At 42.2% G+C, this 7,125-nt stretch overlaps 1 long non-coding RNA gene across 1 annotated transcript; it reads left to right on the forward strand.

Moving 5' to 3' along the window:
- The first annotated feature begins 691 nt into the window (after nt 1-691).
- On the forward strand, nt 692-4,961 carry LOC310795730. The gene is made up of 3 exons (XR_014553640.1): nt 692-759; nt 1,507-1,572; nt 4,853-4,961. It is a non-coding gene; the product is annotated as an uncharacterized lncRNA (long non-coding RNA).
- The last annotated feature ends 2,164 nt before the right edge of the window (nt 4,962-7,125 follow it).

Genomic DNA, 7,125 nt, shown 5'->3' on the forward strand with positions numbered 1-7,125 from the left:
AGGAAGGTACTGAAATCAGCTTTACAGAAAGCTAAGCTAAACTTCACTGTAGGGACAGTACTAGGAAAAGTAGTAAGATGAATATACAATCAGTTAATAAAGTATTTGAAAGAAACTGGGTTAGTCGATAGGATTTAGATACCTTTTTTCTTTAAAATTTTCTGTCAATATCTAACGTTCCACACTCCAGTCCGGTAGGTGGCGGTAATGCACCTTTACGCTGGTTGCCAACCGCCAATCAAATCCATAGAAGAAGAAGGAGGAAGTGGTCGGGAGAGCGAGAAAAAAAAGATAGATACCGGTATTTAAGAAACTTTTAGAACACGTTTTTCCTCCTACAGTCTTATAGTTTACCAGTTTAGTGAGCTACTAATCGGGAGTGTAAACTGTAAGTGAGACTGATGGATATAAAGTAAAATTCGGCTAGAAGTTACTAAGAGTTATTCTCCAGTCAATGCACTGTTAGCAAGCTAGTTGGCTAAGCTAGCTAAAGACGTTTATCAGCGTGGAGCGCTCTGTTAACCCAGCAGACATACGCTGCTGCTGCTACGCCTGCCTACTGAGGATCATCACGGACAGTCGGACACACCAGATAGCGCTTTGAGCCACCTGTGGATGCTCAAACTTCCTCTGGCAACGTTGGATTTCGTGCTGACCAAGCAGCTTCGCCGAGAAGAGCCTCGAGGTTACCAAGCAGCTACCAGAAGCAACGCCTCTAACTTCTGACTCTTCTGATCTCTAATGACTTCTTCACAAGAGGTGAGAACATTAGAATCTGTTGGTAATTTAATCTGTTAGCTCGCCTATTTATAGGATGTTGTGCTGTATGTCAGAGAATGATTGCTAAGTATTCTCTCTCTCTCGCTAACTTTGCTAACATTAGCCTGTTAGCTTGGTTCTTCCTACATGTATGATGAGATATTTCACAATGCAACGCTGCTGCTGTTGTTCAGGTCTGGATCAAATCATATAACGTGTCATTTATTTTATGATGTGACATTTTCTGACATGTTACAGACAGTGTTGGGCAAGTTACATTCATACCTGAGTAGGTAGTACAGTACAAGTCATACACAGGCTGTAGGCCTAGTCTATTTCAACACACAGGCTGTAGGCCTAGTCTATTTTAACACACAGGCTGTAGGCCTTGTCTATTTCAACACACAGGCTGTAGGCCTAGTCTATTTCAACACAGTATGCCTAGTCTATTTCAACACACAGGCTGTAGGCCTAGTCTATTTCAACACAGGCTGTAGGCCTAGTCTATTTCAACACAGTAGGCCTAGTCTATTTCAACACAGGAAACAAGGCTGGCTTCCTCTCCCTGACTCGTTCATCCATCAATGTGGACACAAATCAATTTATACTTCCTACTTACAATTTTAGAAGGAAATATTGTACTTTCTACTCCAATACACTGATTTCACAGCATTGTTATGATCTTCATTGTGTTCCCTGTCTTACCAACCTGTTTACCAAACTGTTACCTGTTTGATTATGTCACAGCTGATTGGCAGGAAGAGATCTGGTGGAGGAAGAGAGCAAGAGACAAAGATGACTTCTTCACAAGAGGTGAGAACATTGGAATTAGGGATGGGCATTTTAAGCAATTTAAATACTCGAGTACTCTCCTTCTATTATGAACGAGTGCTCGAGCACTCGCGCGCGGGGGGGGGGGTCTGTGTGATTACTATGCTAATGACTGAGCAGGGGTTATCTGCTGTGTGGGGGGCTGTTCACACATTGCGTTTGCATTTTTGCATGGAAAAAGGAATTTTATTTATATAAAGACAAAGTAAATGGTGCAAAATACAACGGATCAAAAATGTGCAATAAACCTAATTTAAAGTACAAATCAAATGGACTCCCAAAACAAAGGCACAGGCCAGATAATGACAGGCTGGCTGAGCCTTTGTAGGGTTTGGGCTCAGTGGCCAAGCTGCTCCCAACTCCAGCTGATTGCTGCCTCAGCCAACCAGATACTCCAGGCTCTGTAAGACAGACAAAAAGACACATACCCAGCACTATAGAGGCCCTGGGCCGTCACAAGAGGAACTGACTGATATTGGGTGACGGCTGACGCTAAGCTAACATCTAAAGCCTACCTCAGACAGTAGCCTATCTCCGATGGTTGGATGGATGGCATTAGCGCTTTGGAGCAGACACGTTGTGAAACAAGCGAAGGTATTTCCATGTCCATTGTCCAGCAATGTCAGGTTATTGTCCAGTATCATCCATTTTACTTTATGATCACTGTTACATTAACGTAAATCCACGGATTACAAGGTCCGGTGTTCTGCCAAAAAGTGAAAACTGACCAGTGTGATTAACGTTACAGCTGCAGCTGAATAGTGATCACCATGAAGCGATTGTCTCCCAAAAAGTGATTCTTTCTCCACATTTCTTGTGACTAACGTTATGGGAGACGACAGTGTAGTCAGTAAACTAGTGCAATGTTTTGAATGAGTTTTATCGGGCGTGCGCTATGAAGAAGCATGCGTATCATTCGGGAGAATATTTCCAGCCACCATTTTCGGGATGAGCTGGAAAACTTCCGGTTAAAACTTTCAAAATAATTTTACTTAAACAAAAGTAAATAGCTTATTGATGCACGTTGGAGGAGAAAAAGTATTTCAATGAATGAAGCAGCAAACCTTGTATCAAAATACTTGTTGTGATGTTATATGGTGTGAAACTGTGGCTGTAACGCATTACTCAAAATAAATAAGGTTACGTTACAATAAGCGTTTTATTTTGAAAGCAACAAAGCGGATGACGTACTTGTACATTCTGGCTGACTTGACGCCCGTGCAGTTCATGCTGCCAGATCCACATGAGATGCGTGCGTAGATCTTAGACAATTTTTAAAGGGGTGGGGAGTGGGGCGAGTACCCGAACAGCAGAAACGTTACTCGAATACTGATGTTATGAACGAGTGCTCGAGTACCCGAGTACTCGCACACCCATCCCTAATTCGAATCTGTTGGTAAATTGAATCTGTTAGCTCGCTGTTAGCTCGATGTTGTACTGTATGTCACAATAGCCGTTTTCCCACATGAGCTTTGTACCGCTAAATGACCGGAACGTGGTCTAATGCCTGCATGTGTGAAAGTTGTTGTTCCGGTATAAGCGCAACCCCGTCATCGCGGACATTTCACCAGTTTCGAGCCAGTCAGAAGAGCGGTATGCGCGATAACGGACACAAGTGTAGAACGGGTCCAGTCATTTCCCGTGACACCGGTCCTTCTCTCATGGGCGAGGTGTACACACGTTGCTTAATGTTCCAGCGGGCAATGCATAATCTAATCATTCACGCACATTAAAGCAAACTGGCGAAATGATCTTGTGATAATAAGAGCGGTATGTCAGCTTCATGTGTGGGCGTGCTGATTTCCCCCTCTCTCCTCTCTGCTGCCTGCTCGCTCTCTGGCCACAGTCCTTCAGTCCTCCTCCTTCAGTCACAGCCCGACAGGGACACAGACGAAGCAAATGCACGAAGCGAAATGTGGAAGTATTTTGCTTACGTTGCCGACAGCGAAGGCAAGCCCGGACACATCAAACGAAGCCAGTCTGTAAAAAGTGCTTCAACGCGACGCAGGTGAACGAATAAACAAGCAAACTTATTTCACCATCGGAGTTTTGCTGACACGTCACTCCCCACCCGCTCTGCAGTGCCGCCCCGCCCCCCAACATACAGGCAATTTCGCTGCTATATTCCCACATGCGAGAGCCCAGGTGTGAAGGGAAATGTCCGATATTGACTTACAGGTAATTTTCCGGTACGCATGTGGGAAAACGGCTAATGATTACTAAGTATTCTCTCTCCCTCGCTAACATTAGCCTGTTAGCTTGGTTCTTCCTACGATGAGATATTTCACAATGCAAAGCTGCTGCTGTTGTCCAGGTCTGGATGAAATAAAATAACGTGTCATTTATTTTATGATGTGCAATTTTCTGATATGTTCCACACAGTGTTGGGCAAGTTACATTCAAAATGTACCTACTAGTCATTTTCTTTTGAAAGTAATAAGTTACTTTACAATATTATTGTCTGTGTAGAGTAACTTGTTACTTATCACACTACTTTTGCGTTGCTTTCACCAAAATAACCGCAGAACGACACCACCGTCCCGAAAAAGATTTTCAACCGCCCTAAAGTCAGTGTAAACCATCCACAGTTCTAAATGTTATCCTTTTACTTTGTTATTGTCATCTATAGTGGTTATTTGCATAAAAAAACCAATTTGATTAGGAAATGATTATATATTTAAGGACATATTTAAATAAATATTATTTATTTAAATATGTGCTTTGATCAAAATAAAAAAATATGTTTTGGGCCAAGACTCACTTAATTAATTAAAACTACTAATGCCAAGACTCTTGGCATTAGTAGTTTCAATTATTATAAGCTGCTTAGAACTATAGTGTAGAAAGTTACAATAAACGGGGCTTAATTCCCTCTAATATTTTTGTGTGAAGTCATAACGTTATAATTGACCTTCAACCAATACTTGACTTTACTGAGTAGATGAATGCATCATAATGTAACTCAATGCACCCTAACGAGGAGCTGACAGCAGCTCAGTTTCAAGTTGTAACTCACATTACTTGACATAGTACAGTAACTGGTATCATATTACCAAACTCCTATTGGCGTTATATTACTGTATTACTGCTAAATGTAACATTACCTGTAATGTGTTACTTTTGTAATGTGTCTCCCCCAACACTGGTTACACAGTACATAGAACAAGATATGTTTGTCTGTTAGCATATGCTTTCATATCATAAAATACTTTGTCAGATATAGTAATGACTTATATCCTTTATATCTTCCTCCATGAAACAGAGAGACACCAACAGAGCAAAACGCCACCGCTCTCTGCAGTGTGGGACATCTTTCAGTCAGTCAGGTGACCTAAAAACACATCAACACATTCACACTGGAGAGAAGCCATTCTCCTGTGACCAATGTGGAAGCAGGTTCAGTCAGTCAGGTGACCTAAAAAAACATCAACGCATTCACACTGGAGAGAAGCCATTCTCCTGTGACCAATGTGGGAGGAGCTTCAGTCAGTCAAGGGCCCTAAAAATACATCAACGCATTCACACTGGAGAGAAGCCATTCTCCTGTGACCAATGTGGGAGGAGCTTCAGTCAGTCAAGTGCCCTAAAAATACATCAATGCATTCACACTGGAGAGAAGCCATTCTCCTGTGACCAATGTGGAAGCAGCTTCAGTCAGTCAAGTCACCTAAAAAGACATCAACACATTCACACTGGAGAGAAGCCATTCTCCTGTGACCAATGTGGAAGCAGCTTCAGTCAGTCAAGTCACCTAAAAAGACATCAACACATTCACACTGGACAGAAGCCGTTCTCCTGTGACCAATGTGGGAGGAGCTTCAGTCTGTTAACTAACCTAACAACACATCAACGCATTCACACTGGAGAGAAGCCATTCTCCTGTGACCAATGTGGAAGCAGCTTCAGTCAGTCAGGTGACCTAAAAATACATCAACGCATTCACACTGGAGAGAAGCCGTACTCCTGTGACCAATGTGGGAGGAGCTTCAGTTGCTCAAGTGCCCTAAAAATACATCAACGCATTCACACTGGAGAGAAGCCATTCTCCTGTGACCAATGTGGGAGGAGCTTCAGTCGCTCAAGTGCCCTAAAAACACATCAACGCATTCACACTGGAGAGAAGCCATTCTCCTGTGACCAATGTGGGAGGAGCTTCAGTCGCTCAAGTACCCTAAAAACACATCAACGCATTCACACTGGAGAGAAGCCATACTGGTGTGAACTATGTCTGAGAATGTTCAGTCATCCAAGTCAACTAACAAAACATCAACGCATTCACACTGGAGAGAAGCCGTACTCCTGTGACCAATGTGAGGGCAGCTTCACTCTCTCAAGTGACCTAGCAGTACATCAACAGCACATTCACAGAAAGTGTTCGGGCTAGCCTCATGCATTCACACTGGAGAGAAGCCATAATGGTGTGACGGGGTGTAAGACAAACTTCACTTAAAGGGACAGCTCACCCTAAAATCCAAAATACATATTTTTCCTCTCACCTGTGGTGCTATTTATCCACCTAGATCATTTTGTGTTAGTTGCCTGAGTTTTGGAGATATCAACCCTAAAGATTTCTGCCTTCTCTCAAATACAATGGAACTGGATGGCACTCGGCTTGTGGTGGTCGAAGTGACAAAAACATACATTTGAAAAACTCAACAGCAATGTCTCTTTCCAGAAATCATGACCCGGTTATTCAAGATAATCCACAAACCTTGTTGTGAGCAGTAGGGATGTTCATCAATTATCGAAAATCGATAATTGATCGTTAAGGATAGGAATCGATCCTGTGGCATTTGGATCGATTTTGTTATTATTATTATTATTATATATATATTTTTTTGGACTAGGTTTGGGTGGAATTCGTTCCTCCTCGCCCCACTCCATTGCACAGCCGACTAACGTGAGGTGGAGCTTCATATAGTCTCTAGTTTTCTGGCTGGGCACGGGCCTTTGTGCCAACAAAACTGTTTTAAACATGGGGAATTCACACCGGCATGCGCCGGGGACAGCAGTGTTGGAGAGGAGACACATTGAAATAAAGAGTTCATTGAGGAGAACACGTTGTCTTTCGTATTTTCTGCCATAGGCATTCATTTTGTAAAAAAAAAAAATTGAAAATTTTCTAAGTATTAATATGGTCGATAATCGATAATTGATCGTTCATTTTCACTGATTATCGATTTTGAAAATTTTTCAAAATGATCATCCCTAGTAAGCAGTTTCATGGAGGAACTATTTTCTTTAGACCGAACTACACCTGCTAGCTGCTAGCTAGTTCCTACATGAGACTGCTCACAACAAGGTCTGTGTTATCTTGTGTAACCGGGTCATGTACTGTTCATGATTGATGTTATTAATTACTCTGCACAAACAGATAAGAAGAGAGAGAAGATCAAAATAATAGTGAAATCAGCAGAGAGATACCTGGGAATCAAGGGTCTTGTATGTGACGAAATTGAGAATACACTGAATGGAGGAAGGCATGGGTCACAATCATTGTCATCACAACCACTCTCATCATGTTCTAACTTCTTA

The sequence above is a fragment of the Poromitra crassiceps genome (assembly GCF_964638095.1).
Source record: "Poromitra crassiceps genome assembly, chromosome: 21".
NCBI classification, from domain to species: domain Eukaryota; kingdom Metazoa; phylum Chordata; class Actinopteri; order Beryciformes; family Melamphaidae; genus Poromitra; species Poromitra crassiceps.